Source organism: Triticum urartu, unplaced genomic scaffold, assembly GCF_056163025.1.
Source record: "Triticum urartu cultivar PI428250 unplaced genomic scaffold, HENAU_Tu73 scaffold2, whole genome shotgun sequence".
In the NCBI taxonomy this organism is placed as follows: Eukaryota; Viridiplantae; Streptophyta; class Magnoliopsida; order Poales; family Poaceae; genus Triticum; species Triticum urartu.
This window is the reverse complement of record NW_028260368.1, coordinates 3,744,493-3,759,492: the sequence shown is the minus strand read 5'-3', so window position 1 is coordinate 3,759,492 and position 15,000 is coordinate 3,744,493. Positions and strand designations below refer to the sequence as shown.

The 15,000-nt window shown below is 32.4% G+C and overlaps 1 non-coding gene across 1 annotated transcript; it reads right to left on the bottom strand.

Annotated features, from left to right (window-relative positions):
- Positions 1-8,891: 8,891 nt before the first annotated feature.
- TRNAL-UAG (transfer RNA leucine (anticodon UAG)) lies at positions 8,892-8,971 on the bottom strand. The gene has a single exon. It is a non-coding gene; the product is annotated as a tRNA-Leu (tRNA).
- Between the last annotated feature and the right edge of the window lie 6,029 nt (positions 8,972-15,000).

The window sequence follows — 15,000 nt, the reverse complement described above, 5'->3', positions numbered from 1 at the left end:
ATTCATGGAATAATCCATTTTCATGGAATAATGAATTAAGGAAGAAAGGATATGAGTCTACCGCTTACAAGAAAAGATCTCATGATAGTCAATATGGGCCCTCAACACCCATCAATGCATGGTGTTCTTCGACTGATCGTTACTCTCGATGGTGAGGATGTTATTGATTGTGAACCCATATTAGGGTATTTACACAGAGGAATGGAAAAAATCGCGGAAAACCGAACTATTATACAATACTTACCTTATGTAACAAGGTGGGATTATTTAGCTACTATGTTTACAGAAGCAATAACAGTAAATGCACCAGAATTCTTGGAGAATATTCAAATACCACAAAGAGCCAGCTATATTAGGGTAATTATGTTAGAATTAAGCCGGATAGCTTCTCACTTGCTATGGCTTGGACCTTTTATGGCGGATCTCGGCGCACAGACTCCTTTTTTCTATATTTTTAGAGAGAGAGAATTAATATATGATCTATTTGAAGCTGCTACAGGTATGCGAATGATGCACAATTACTTTCGCATCGGAGGAGTAGCCGCCGATCTACCTTATGGATGGATCGATAAATGTTTAGATTTCTGTGATTATTTTTTACGCGGAGTTGTTGAATATCAACAACTTATTACACAGAATCCAATTTTTTTAGAGCGAGTTGAAGGAGTAGGTTTTATTAGCGGAGAAGAAGCAGTAAATTGGGGCTTATCGGGACCGATGTTACGAGCTTCTGGAATACAATGGGATCTTCGTAAAGTAGATCCTTATGAGTCTTACAACCAATTTGATTGGAAAGTCCAATGGCAAAAAGAAGGGGATTCGTTAGCTCGCTATTTAGTACGAATTGGTGAAATGAGGGAATCCATCAAAATAATTCAACAAGCTGTAGAAAAAATTCCTGGAGGACCTTATGAAAATTTAGAAGTCCGACGCTTTAAGAAAGAAAATAATTCTGAATGGAATGATTTTGAGTATAAATTTCTTGGTAAAAAACCTTCGCCCAATTTTGAATTGTCAAGACAAGAGCTTTATGTAAGAGTAGAAGCCCCAAAAGGTGAATTAGGGATTTATCTAGTAGGAGATGATAGCCTTTTCCCCTGGAGATGGAAAATCCGTCCACCCGGGTTTATTAATTTGCAAATTCTTCCTCAGCTAGTTAAAAAAATGAAATTGGCTGATATCATGACGATATTAGGTAGTATAGATATCATTATGGGGGAAGTTGATCGTTGAAATGATAATAGATAGGGTAGAGGTAGAAACTATCAATTCTTTTTCGAAATTGGAATTATTAAAAGAAGTCTATGGACTGATATCGATTCTACCCATTTTGACCCTCCTTTTGGGAATAACAATAGAGGTACTCGTAATTGTGTGGTTAGAAAGAGAAATATCTGCGTCGATACAACAACGTATTGGTCCTGAATATGCTGGCCCCCTGGGCCTGCTTCAAGCTATAGCAGATGGGACTAAGCTACTTTTTAAAGAAGATATTCTGCCATCCCGAGGAGATATTTCTTTATTTAGCATTGGACCCTCTATAGCAGTCATATCAGTTTTATTAAGTTTTTTAGTTATCCCTTTGGGATATCATTTTGTTTTAGCCGATCTTAGTATTGGTGTTTTTTTATGGATTGCCATTTCAAGTATAGCTCCTATTGGTCTTCTTATGGCAGGATATAGCTCAAATAATAAATATTCTTTTTCAGGCGGTCTACGAGCTGCTGCTCAATCCATTAGTTATGAAATACCATTAACTTTTTGTGTGCTAGCAATATCTCTACGTGTGATTCGTTAAAATAGATCTTTTTCCTATAAAATCCATTAACTATTTATATTCCTTTTCTTATTTAGTATTTGGGTTGGTAAGTTAAACTAGATAGCTATATGAGTGAAACAAAACAGCTTATAAATTTGTAGTAAAAAGAAAAAATCTCATTTCCTACGTACAAGAAAAAAGTGGAAGTAAACATAAGCAGTGTAAACTCTTTATCCCAAGGTTGATATTTTTTAATTAGTCATCATATCTTGAAGCGGCCAAGAATAAAGGATTCACGATATGGAATTCCATTACTAGAATACTCCTAGTTATTACTATAACTTAATAATCCATAAGAAGAATCCACCAAAAGTTAGTGAAGGGTTAGGAACACTAAAGTACATAAAGGATTAGTAATGGAAAATCTAAAACATTAGAGATTTTTGCCCATAAAAGGAATCATAATAAGGACTTGCAATTTGTAGAAATTATCAAGTAGTACTTTCTTCGGATTCCGATCCAGAGTATGTTCCCATTCACTTGTTAAGGAAATGGCTATCAAGAACGAATTAACCCTTTATCCATTTTTTCTTTTTAAATACCCCCTCCCTGGGGAAAGAAGAATAGTAAAAAAGATATGGAGTGCACTAGAAAAAATTTTCATTATTTCCTTCCTCTATCCATATTCATGCAGAATTGCTCATGAACTAATACCCAACTCTTTCCATTTATTAATTGAATTCCTATAACAAGTAACAAGTGTTTTATTCCAAGATTAAGTTATTACTGAACAAAGAAAAATTTTCATTATATTATAAAGGATGAGATCAATTCGGAAGCGCTTTTTCTTATTCTAGCAGACGGAATTCCTTTGGTCTAATTTAGGACTTTCAAATCTATTTTATTTTATCTAATTCTATCTACGCCCCCGGGGCTAGGAACAAAACAGTCCTTTCCTTTTTCTGATCATAGAGAAGCCGTATGAAGCTAAGGTTTCATGTACGGTTTTGAAATAGCGGTGGGAACTGTGATGTTATCACCGACTATGATTATCTAACAGTTCAAGTACAGTTGATATAGTTGAAGCACAGTCAAAATACGGTTTTTTTGGATGGAATATTTGGCGTCAGCCTATAGGTTTTCTGGTTTTTTTAATTTCTTCTTTGGCAGAATGTGAAAGATTACCCTTTGATTTACCAGAAGCGGAGGAAGAATTAGTAGCAGGTTACCAAACTGAATATTCCGGTATCAAATATGGTTTATTTTATCTTGTTTCTTACCTAAATTTATTAGTTTCTTCTTTATTTGTAACAGTTCTCTACTTGGGCGGGTGGAATTTATCTATTCCCTATATATCCTTTTTTGATTTTTTCCAAATGAATAAAGCAGTTGGAATTTTGGAAATGACAATGGGTATATTTATTACATTAACTAAAGCTTATTTATTTCTCTTCATTTCTATCACAATAAGATGGACTTTACCGAGGATGAGAATGGATCAGTTATTAAATCTTGGATGGAAATTTCTTTTACCTATTTCCCTGGGCAATCTCTTATTAACAACCTCTTCTCAACTTGTTTCACTATAAATAAGATAATACAATAATAGTAAGAATATTTTCAACACAAAAGCTCTCTCAAACAAGAGAAAGAAACATATCTTTTTCATAGATATTTAGAATGAATATGTTCCCTATGGTAACTGGGTTCATGAGTTATGGTCAACAAACAATACGTGCTACAAGGTACATAGGTCAAAGTTTCATAACTACCTTATCCCACACAAATCGTTTACCTATAACGATTCACTACCCTTATGAAAAATCAATTACACCAGAGCGTTTCCGAGGGCGAATCCACTTTGAATTTGATAAATGTATTGCTTGTGAAGTATGTGTTCGCGTATGTCCGATAGATTTACCCGTTGTGGATTGGAGATTTGAAAAGGATATTAAAAGAAAACAATTGCTTAATTATAGTATTGATTTCGGAGTTTGTATATTTTGTGGCAATTGTGTTGAGTACTGTCCAACAAGCTGTTTATCAATGACTGAAGAATATGAACTTTCTACCTATGATCGTCATGAATTGAATTACAATCAAATTGCTTTAAGTCGGTTACCAATCTCCATAATGGGAGATTACACAATTCAAACAATTAGGAATTCGTCTGAAAGTAAAATAAACAAAGAAAAATCTTCGAATTCAAGAACGATTACTGATTACTAAACTTTGATTTTGTCTTTCTGTTATAAAAATCTAATAATTCTTTATTAAACTTTAAAATTAAACTATAAAGAAAAACGAAAAACTACTGCTTATTGGAAATTATTTCTTATTTTAAATCAGACTAGATTTTCGTGATATAATATAATTTATAACTATAAGTTTATACACAAAAAAATACCCTAATCCTTTTTTCCTTCCTTGAATCCTTTAGTTTTAGTCAGTTCATGAAAAATTTTATACTATTAATTTCTTTTTATCCATAATGGATTTACCTGGACCAATACATGAGATTCTTATGCTATTTGGGGGATTTGTTCTTCTACTAGGGGGTCTAGGAGTAGTATTACTTACCAACCCCATTTATTCTGCCTTTTCGCTGGGATTAGTTCTTGTTTGTATATCCTTATTCTATTTTTTATTAAATTCCTACTTTGTAGCTGTCGCACAACTTCTTATTTATGTGGGAGCCATAAATGTCTTGATCATATTCGCTGTAATGTTCGTAAATGGCTCAGAATGGTCTAAAGATAAGAATTATTGGACTATTGGAGATGGGTTCACTTCACTCGTTTGTATAACTATTGTTTTTTCACTAATGACTACTATCCCAGATACGTCGTGGTATGGAATTCTTTGGACTACAAGATCAAACCAAATAGTAGAACAGGGTCTCATAAATAATGTTCAACAAATTGGAATTCATTTAGCAACCGATTTTTATCTTCCGTTTGAACTCATTTCCATAATTCTTCTAGTTTCTTTAATAGGTGCAATTACTATGGCTCGGCAATAAGAAAACTTAGAAAAAGTACAAATTATAAGAATTGCAAATCTAAAATAAATAACTAAAGAATCACAATTTTGATTTAGTAAAATCCATCTACTGCCAACAAATACCTCCTTTTTTTTTTTTTTTTTTTTCTTTTGTTGTGTAATTGTTCTATTGTAATTAATTGAATCGGTTCAATTCTTGCCCTCATATTGAAATGAATCGAGATTGATAAGGAGTTAGTTAATGATGTTTGAGCATGTACTTTTTTTGAGTGTCTATTTATTTTCGATTGGTATCTATGGATTGATCACAAGCCGAAACATGGTTAGAGCTCTAATATGTCTTGAACTTATACTGAATTCAATTAATCTAAATCTCGTAACATTTTCTGATCTATTTGATAGTCGCCAATTAAAAGGAGATATTTTCGCAATTTTTGTTATAGCCCTTGCAGCTGCTGAAGCCGCTATTGGACTATCCATTCTTTCTTCCATCCATCGTAATAGGAAATCCACTCGTATCAATCAATCTAATTTATTGAATAATTAGACTTTTGAATAATTAGACATAGAATCCTCTAAACAAAGGCGCACATATTAAAATAAATAGAAATCAATACTATTTTCTTAGTATTATTTGAGAATATCCATTTTTTTTAGTAGATTATTGCATAGTATTCTTTTTCACTTAAATGAATTTTTGTATTTGTAATTCATTGATATTGCAATTTGAATATTGCAATAATTTATATTGAAAAGACGATAGCCAATTTATTGGCTAATTCGAATTCGTCTGTACAATTCGTAAAATTCTTTCTTATTTCTTATTTATTGTTGAAATCCAAAATTAAAGTCTCTTGGCTCTCTTCACGCTTTCTCACAAACAGATTAAAAAATAGATTTTTTTTTTTGAAGTTTGGATAAACCATTGCTTCGTCTGGTGTCTACAATACATATGACTCATTATAGTACTAATTTCATTTTTACCAGATCGAAAAATTTTATGTTGAAAAGAAAAATTTATAGATCCAATGTCACATTCCGTAAAAATTTACGATACATGTATAGGATGCACTCAATGTGTACGAGCTTGTCCAACAGATGTATTAGAAATGATACCCTGGGATGGATGTAAAGCCAAGCAAATTGCTTCCGCGCCGAGAACCGAAGATTGTGTGGGTTGTAAGAGATGTGAATCTGCCTGCCCGACAGATTTTTTAAGTGTCCGCGTTTATTTAGGGCCTGAAACAACACGTAGCATGGCTCTATCTTATTGATACGTTACAAAAAACTTCACTCGAATCGTCTGATTCCTCTTTACCGAAGAAGCCTGTGCTCGAAATAATCGAGCACGGGCTTTTCTGGTCAAAACGTATCTTGTCTTTATCACTTTATCATGAGTTATTTTCCTTGGTTAACAATACTTGTTGTTTTGCCGATATTTGCAGGTTCATTAATTTTCTTTTTACCTCATAAGGGAAACAAAGTCGTTAGGTGGTATACTATATCTATTTGTTTATTAGAATTCCTTCTAATGACTTATGCGTTCTGTTATCATTTCCAACTGGAGGATCCCTTAATCCAATTAAAGGAGGATTATAAATGGATAGATGTCTTCGATTTCCACTGGAGATTGGGAATCGATGGACTTTCATTAGGATCTATTTTATTGACAGGATTTATCACTACTTTAGCTACTTTAGCAGCTTGGCCAATTACACGGAATTCGCGATTATTCTATTTCCTGATGCTCGCAATGTATAGTGGTCAAATAGGATTATTTTCTTCGCGAGACCTTTTACTTTTTTTTATCATGTGGGAGTTAGAATTAATTCCTGTTTACTTACTTTTATCCATGTGGGGGGGGAAGAGGCGTCTATATTCAGCTACAAAGTTTATTTTGTATACTGCAGGCGGTTCCATTTTTTTCTTAATCGGAGTTCTGGGTATGGGCTTATATGGTTCCAACGAACCAGGATTAGATTTGGAAAGATTAATTAATCAATCATACCCTGCAACCTTGGAAATACTTTTATATTTTGGCTTCCTTATTGCTTATGCTGTCAAATTGCCGATTATACCCCTACATACGTGGTTACCAGATACCCATGGGGAAGCACATTATAGTACATGTATGCTTTTAGCGGGAATATTATTAAAGATGGGAGCATATGGATTGATTCGGATCAACATGGAATTGTTACCTCATGCTCATTATCTATTTTCGCCCTGGTTAGTAATAATAGGAGCGATCCAAATAATCTATGCAGCTTCAACTTCTCTTGGTCAACGAAATTTCAAAAAAAGAATAGCTTATTCCTCTGTATCTCACATGGGTTTCATAATTATAGGAATTGGTTCCATAACCAACATTGGACTCAATGGAGCTATTTTACAAATATTATCCCATGGATTTATTGGTGCTACACTTTTTTTCTTGGCAGGAACCGCTTCTGATAGAATGCGTCTTGTTTATCTCGAAGAACTGGGGGGAATATCTATCCCAATGCCTAAAATTTTTACCATGTTTAGTAGCTTTTCAATGGCTTCTCTTGCCTTACCAGGAATGAGTGGTTTTGTCGCAGAATTAGTAGTATTTTTTGGACTAATTACTAGTCCAAAATTTCTGTTAATGCCAAAAACACTAATTACTTTTGTAATGGCAATTGGAATGATATTAACTCCTATTTATTTATTATCTATGTTACGCCAGATGTTCTATGGATACAAGCTATTTAATGTTCCAAACGCAAATTTTGTGGATTCTGGACCACGAGAACTCTTTATTTTAATCTGTATCTTTTTACCAGTAATAGGAATTGGTATTTATCCAGATTTTGTTCTCTCCCTATCCGTTGACAGGGTAGAGGCTCTCTTATCCAATTATTATCCTAAATAGGTTTGCTTTTTTTTACTCGTCTGCTCTATTAATGCAGAAATAAGTAAAAAAGTATATAATGCAGAAATAAGTAAAAAAGTATAATTAGATCTATCTCGAATTTTTGAGAACCCTTTGATAAGGCGTTCAAGGGGTTCTCAAATAAAACATAAAAGTAAAAACCTTCATTTCATGAAGGTTTTATTTTATGTAATCATTTAGGTGTTAATGTAAACGAACCATAACTATGTAAGCCTATTCCTAATAGATTTATACCAAAATAACAAATCCAAATTATAAGAAATCCTATCAAAGCTATAAGTGCAGAATTCGTACCCTTCCAATTTGGATTTGTTCTACTATGTAAATAAATTGCGAATATGGTCCAAGTAATAAATGCCCAAGTTTCCTTAGGATCCCAATTCCAATAGGATCCCCAGGCCTCATTAGCCCATACTGCTCCACAAAGAATACCTACGGTTAAAAGGGTAAATCCTAGGCTAATGACACGATAACTCCAAGAATCCAAACGCTCCGTTAATTGATATTTGTAATAATTTGGAAATGAAGGGACAGAGGTTCTTTTTAAAGCACTTCTTTTTGCATAAAAATATTTAATATCACTAAAGAAAAATGTTTTATTTAAAACATTTTTTTTCTTTTTAGAAAAGAAATGGAAATTATTTCGAAATCTAATGATTAGAATAGCGGCAGATAATAAGGATCCGCACAAAAGAGTTGCATAGCTTAATAACATCATACTGACATGCATCATTAACCACTGAGATTGTAGAGCAGGTACTAGTATCGTGGATTGATGCATTTCAGTTAAAAGACCCGATGTGGCAAAGCCTTGCGTTAAAATAGTACTTGGCGTAGTTATTGTGCTTAAATCATTTTTAGAGTTCTGTATTTTAGGAATGGTATGAAGAATATACAGGGCCCATGAAAGGAAGATCAATGACTCATATAAATTACTTAATGGAAAATGTCCCGAGGAAGCCCAACGAGAAACTAAGAATCCTGTTATAGAGAAAAAAGTAACTATCATTCCTTTTTCTGACGAATCGCGTAATCCTCCAAGTTCACGAACTAATAAGGTTATAAAATGAATCGTAATCACAATTGAAATCGTTGAGAAAGAGATATGAGTTAGTATATGTTCTAAAGTTGCAAATAGCATAAGGGGAAGGTCCCATTACAAAATTGTAAATTTCGAATTGATTTCTAATCTATTGTATTCTTTTTCAAGAATGCCGCCACTCGGATTCGAACCGAGATGCTTGAGCACTGCTTCCTAAGAGCAGCGTGTCTACCAATTTCACCATGGCGGCTAACTTCAAATAATAGGTAACTTAAAAGAATAATAGCTATTATCTTGGGAATCGTCGATATTGGGAAAGTCCATAAAATTTAGGAACATTAGAGTTTTCATTAAAATAGACTTCGTTTGGTAGTATCGTTTCCATTTTTTTTTTTTACAATAAACTCTTGCTTTGCCCAATAGAAACACAAACACTGCTTGAAAGAGTTGGAACTTCTTTTTTCTAACTTGCAATTATAGAACTAATTTTTTCTAATTAATTTCCCCTTTACATTTTGAAAATTCTTTCAATACAATGAAAAAAATCCAAAAGGGTTTCTATTTAATGATGAAATTAAAATAAAATGGATAAATAGAAAAGGCTTTTTGGATTTTTTAAAAATTTCTAGAATGAAAGTCTTTATGCTCTTATTAATAAGATTTACTAACCTTATGATTTTGGAGAGAAGATAGGTGGAAGTTGTAAGTCCTATTGTAAGAATACTCCACTTTTCATAATTTTCCTAATAGAATATGAGGATTCTATTAGGAAAATTATGAAAAGTTCATTGATAGGAAAAGAATACTTAGCACACAGTATACCAAACAAAACTTTTTTTTTCTTGTATATATAAGATAAGAGGGGTTTTTTGTTCTAAGAATATTGTACCGAGTAATTCGACACATAAAAGTACATTCAAAGAAGAATCCAAATTATTAAATAATTGGAATTCTTTTTTGATAAGTCAATTCATATTATTCCAAAATCTTATTATTTGTTTGTTGCCCAGAAAAACCCTTTGGTTTTGGATGCTCATTACCGCTCGAAAATGATCTTGATTTTACTAAAGAATAAGATTGTACTATGGAAAAATAAGTCTTTTTCTTCCAAATATTTTTACGAATACGCTTTTTTGACATTGAAGTACGTTTTTTTGGAACTGCCATTCAAAAAGGAAATTACTTTTTTCTAGTTGTATGTGAAAGACATCTATTGCTGCAAATCAATCCTTCTTTCTTCTTTTTATTAGTATTTATACTTAGATACTGAAAGATACTTAAATTTTGAATTATTTTTTACTTCATTTTGTCTAATGCGGATAAGACAACAAGAATTTTTTAACATTTTTTCTTTATATATTTTATACTTTTTTTTTAATAATATAGAATATATAGAAGGGTTTCTCATTTAAATCTATTTATATCTATTTATATATCAAGTATACTCCATATATAGATATATGGTATGGAAGCCTATCCCCCATATAAGATAAGACGGGGGGATAAAAAGAAGGGAAAATGAAAATAGTTAATTAAGTTCAGAATGGTATTCCATAAAGGAAAGGAATTCCAATCAAAACAAAAAATACTGAGTCTCTTAAACAAGACATTCTAAAACTTAGGTAATTTATAGTCATTAGAATTTTAGTTCTATATGAAGTAAGGACTATTCGATAATTTCTTATAAACATAGGTTTTCATTGGAATTCACTCAATCAGTTAATTATGGAACAAGAGAGCTGTTTCATCTTTGTTTTAAAGAAATATAAAAATGAATTATGAATAGAAAGTAAAATGATTCCACTTTTTTTTTTTTATTTTTATAAATATCTTTATTTAGTTAATAAAATAACTTCGTTACCTAGTTATTTTATTAACTTTTTTAATTTAACCAACTAAACCCATTCTTAATTTTTAATTATTTCAATGAGATAAATTTTGGAAAAATTAAGAATTTCAGTATTTTTTCTTATTCTTTTTATTTATTCTTTCAGAAAGAGATAAGAATTGGTTTGGTGAATCGGAAACAATTTTATAGAAAAATTGAAGTAAAAATTGAAGTAAAAATTGCAATTTCTTTTCTTATGGAACATACATATCAATATGCATGGGTAATCCCTCTTCTCCCACTTCCAGTTATTATGTCAATGGGATTTGGCCTTATTCTTATTCCGACAGCAACAAAAAATCTTCGTCGCATATGGGCTTTTCCTAGTGTTTTACTCTTAAGTATAGCTATGGTATTCTCAGTTCAACTGTCTATTCAACAAATAAATGGAAGTTCGATCTATCAATATCTATGGTCTTGGACCGTCAATAATGATTTTTCTTTAGAATTTGGATACTTGATTGACCCACTTACTTCTATTATGTTAATACTAATTACTACTGTAGGAATCCTGGTTCTTATTTATAGTGATGGTTATATGTCTCACGATGAAGGATATTTGAGATTTTTTGTTTATATAAGTTTTTTCAATACTTCCATGTTGGGATTGGTTACTAGCTCCAATTTGATACAAATTTATTTTTTTTGGGAACTCGTGGGAATGTGTTCTTATTTATTGATAGGCTTTTGGTTTACACGACCAATCGCAGCGAGTGCTTGTCAAAAAGCTTTTGTAACTAATCGTGTAGGGGATTTTGGTCTATTATTAGGAATTTTAGGTTTTTTTTGGATAACAGGTAGTTTAGAGTTTAGGGATTTGTTCAAAATAGCTAATAACTGGATTCCTAATAATGGAATTAACTCTTTACTTACTACTTTGTGTGCTTTTTTATTATTCCTTGGTGCAGTTGCGAAATCCGCACAATTCCCTCTTCACGTATGGTTACCCGATGCTATGGAAGGGCCCACTCCTATTTCGGCTCTTATACACGCAGCAACTATGGTTGCTGCGGGAATTTTTCTTCTAGCTCGACTTCTTCCTCTTTTCATATCTTTACCTTTGATAATGAGTTTTATTTCTTTAGTAGGTACAATAACACTATTCTTAGGAGCTACTTTAGCTCTTGCTCAGAGAGATATTAAAAGAAGCTTAGCCTATTCTACAATGTCTCAATTGGGTTATATGATGTTAGCTCTAGGTATAGGTTCTTATCAAGCTGCTTTATTCCATTTGATCACTCATGCTTATTCAAAAGCTTTATTGTTCTTGGGATCCGGATCCGTTATTCATTCAATGGAACCTCTTGTTGGATATTCACCAGATAAAAGTCAAAATATGGTTCTTATGGGCGGTTTAAGAAAATACATTCCAATCACAAGAACTACTTTTTTATGGGGTACACTTTCTCTTTGTGGTATTCCACCTCTTGCTTGCTTCTGGTCCAAAGATGAAATCCTTAGTAATAGTTGGTTGTATTCGCCCTTTTTTGGAATAATAGCCTCCTTTACTGCAGGATTAACTGCCTTTTATATGTTTCGGATATATTTACTTACATTTGATGGGTATTTGCGTGTTCATTTTCAAAATTACAGTAGCACTAAAGAGAGTTCCTTGTATTCAATATCCTTATGGGGAAAAAGGATACCCAAAGGAGTGAATAGGGATTTCGTTTTATCAACAACGAAGAGTGGAGTTTCTTTTTTTTCACAAAATATACCAAAAATTCAAGGTAATACAAGAAATAGGATAGGATCCTTTACTACGTCTTTTGGGGCTAAAAAAACTTTTGCCTATCCGCATGAAACGGGAAATACTATGTTATTTCCTCTTCTTATATTACTACTTTTCACTTTGTTCATTGGATTCATAGGAATCTCTTTTGATAATGGAGGAATTGGTAATGGAATAGCAGAGTTAACCATATTATCAAAGTGGTTAACTCCCTCAATAAACTTTACCCAGGAAAGTTCTAATTCTTTTGTAAATTCATATGAATTTATTACTAATGCAATTTCTTCTGTAAGTCTAGCTATCTTTGGTTTATTCATAGCATATATCTTCTATGGATCCGCTTATTCTTTTTTTCAGAATTTGGATTTAATAAACTCTTTTTACAAAGGAAATCCTAAAAAAGAATTTTTAGATCAAGTAAAAAAAAATATATACAGTTGGTCATATAATCGTGGTTATATAGATATTTTCTATACTAGGGTCTTTACCCTCGGTATAAGAGGGTTAACCGAACTCACGGAGTTTTTTGATAAGGGTGTTATTGATGGAATTACCAATGGAGTGGGTCTTGCTAGTTTTTGTATAGGAGAGGAAATTAAATATGTAGGGGGAGGTCGAATCTCGTCTTATTTATTCTTTTTTTTATGTTATGTATCTGTGTTTTTATTCTTTTTTCTTTCTTAAGTTAAGGAATTTACAACAAGTCTCTTGCAAAAATAACTATCCTATCCCCTTTCTACAATCTCTCTATATCCTTGTTACATAAGGTAAGTATTGTATAATAGTTCGGTTTTCCGCGATTTTTTCCATTCCTCTGTGTAAATACCCTAATATGGGTTCACAATCAATAACATCCTCACCATCGAGAGTAACGATCAGTCGAAGAACACCATGCATTGATGGGTGTTGAGGGCCCATATTGACTATCATGAGATCTTTTCTTGTAAGCGGTAGACTCATATCCTTTCTTCCTTAATTCATTATTCCATGAAAATGGATTATTCCATGAATTCCTCAAAGCGAGGCTCATCAAAATGAAAAATCTAAGACTACTATAAGACTACTAAAAAAATAATAAAACAAGAAAAAAATTTGAACGATTAAATTACTGCTCCCGAATATTCAACTGACCGATTAATTTCTTATAACGTACTCTATTTTTCTTTGCCAAATAAGCCAGCAAACGTCGACGTTTTCCCAAAAGTCTTCGTAGACCTCTTTCCGATGAAAAATCTTTTTTGTGTAATTCCAAATGTGAAGCAAGTCTCCGTATCTTATTGGTGAAACTGAATACTTGAAATTCAACAGAACCCCTGTTTTCTTCTTTTTCTTCTTTAACCATAAATCCAAAAATTTTTCTACCTCCTTTCTTTTTCATGTATTTTTCTGATCAGGAAAAATACAAAATTATGTCAGTTATTTTGAAGTTATTCTAATCTCGTACACACACAAATTTGCAATTATTCATCTACTACTGGAATTTGGATTTATTTTATCGATGCAAATTGGATTTGGATAGAAGGGTACATTCTTTCTAATATTTTAGATAGAAGAAATGTTTCTTCTATCTAAAATATTAGAAAGAATTTTGCTGATTTATTTATTGCTATATGCAATTTATGGAATTGATACACCATTTAATTGATATCATTTAGCAAAATGAAACACAGCATATGCATCCATCTTTTGGCTCGAGAATTTCACGGGATAGAGATATGGTATAAGAAATAGACTATTAAGTAACTCTAAATGAATTGTGGATACATCTGTATCCTTAACATACTGAAACGATTGTCATTATTCGTATCAAACCAATAGCGATTCATACAAGCTAAATCTTCTAATCAATGGTGGGCCAATAATGAATTTTTTTGCATATGTATTAAGACGCTTGGCCTGATTTCGAAATTGTCCAGAGTTTTATATGTTGTTTTCATTGCAAAATGATGGGTCTCCTTCCATAACTTTCCAATTACGAGTACGAGAATTGAAAGACATGAAAATTCTCAATTCTCTACGGCGTCTAGTAGATAGAAACAAGAAAATCAGAAGAATCTTTCTCTCTATTCACTATCATTCCGCGTCTTCGACTTCTATTAGTTTCTTTTCTTCTTTAATGCAATAGCTATAGTTTGATATAAGAATCCATTTCTCAAAGTAATGGAAACCATTCTCTTATAGGAAATGGTTCGAAAATCGCTATTCCACCTTTTAGGTATCGTGAAAAGTGATACCTGTGAAGATCGTGCATTTCAGTCAAATTCAGATCCGTTTTTCGAGTCCATGATATAATATAACCAAATTGGATAGATCTTCCACCTGTTTAGCTAAGAAAGAATAGATACAGAGGTGGATAATAGATCGATATGAAGATCATGAGCTGCCCCATAATGAAATCGCCAGTAGTCGCGAATATCTCCTTCTTCCCTAATCCAAGATTGGAGAAAGAAGATCTAAGAGGGACCTATGGAGAATGTAGTCAGAAATCCATAATAGAGTCCGACCACAACGACCGAATTAATTATCCTCATCGAGAAACTTAGACTACTAAATAGAAAAGATTTGAAAATCATGGCATGGGTCTCCTTTTTTTCTTTCTTTAGAGTTTTCTATATGCACAATTTCTCGATGTTTCGATGAGAATTTCTTGACTTTCCAT